The sequence below is a fragment of the Monodelphis domestica genome, chromosome 3, assembly GCF_027887165.1.
Source record: "Monodelphis domestica isolate mMonDom1 chromosome 3, mMonDom1.pri, whole genome shotgun sequence".
Classification (NCBI taxonomy): domain Eukaryota; kingdom Metazoa; phylum Chordata; class Mammalia; order Didelphimorphia; family Didelphidae; genus Monodelphis; species Monodelphis domestica.
Window position 1 is genome coordinate 502,631,503 of NC_077229.1, and position 890 is coordinate 502,632,392.

Below are 890 nucleotides of genomic sequence, written 5' to 3' on the forward strand. Positions count from 1 at the left end.
ACAATACAATATAAGCAGAAAAGCTTACAAGTCTCTGGATCCATAATGATATTTTCTAATAAATCTATATGTGTATGTATTGAAACTACCATCTAAGCTCAGTTTGTATTAAAATAAATACCTCACAGAGCTAAATTATGTGTGGGAAAGGGATGTGAGTACTGTAGATATTTTGTTAAATAGATTTCTTCAGAGGTTGCTATACCTAAACACTGCTGCTGGGGACATTAGAAAGAAATTCAATAGTTCAAACACATCCAAAGAATGAAGTCAGGGAAAGGGAACAGCGTAAAATAATCTTGGACTTTCAGATGTTTCATGAAAACTGAAATGCAAATGCAAATCCCTATTCAAAAGTATACAATTATTGTCAATCTACTGAAATGGATGCATTAAGACTGGACATATAAAAGCTATACTTTTTCATGTGGGCCAAACAGAGAAGGCATCTGGACATCTTAAGGACCAAAGAAGAGTGATCCATTGCCAGGTCCATTGCTACTTGTAAAAATTAAATTAATCTCAAATAATAAAAGTATTATATTTTAAAAGATTTATTAATGATCATTAGAATTAAAGGAAGAAAAAGGTAACAAAATAAAACCATGTGCCCATGGATAAGCTACCTGTTCAAAAAGCCTCTTCCACCACAGTTGTGACAGGAAGCAAAAAGAGTGAGACCAGGAACCCCATTCAATATATCCCCTTGTCCATGTCAGCACATAATGACAGGAAGTCAGTGGGCTTCTGGGAAATGTAGTTCAAAGGCACAAGGTTTCCAATTACACATACTGCATCTGTTCAGACCTGAGATGAGCCCAAGGGAATGCTGGACCTTTTTTAAAGTGCTGAAAGATCTTTGAGAAGCTTACTTTCTAGAAGTTAAACTA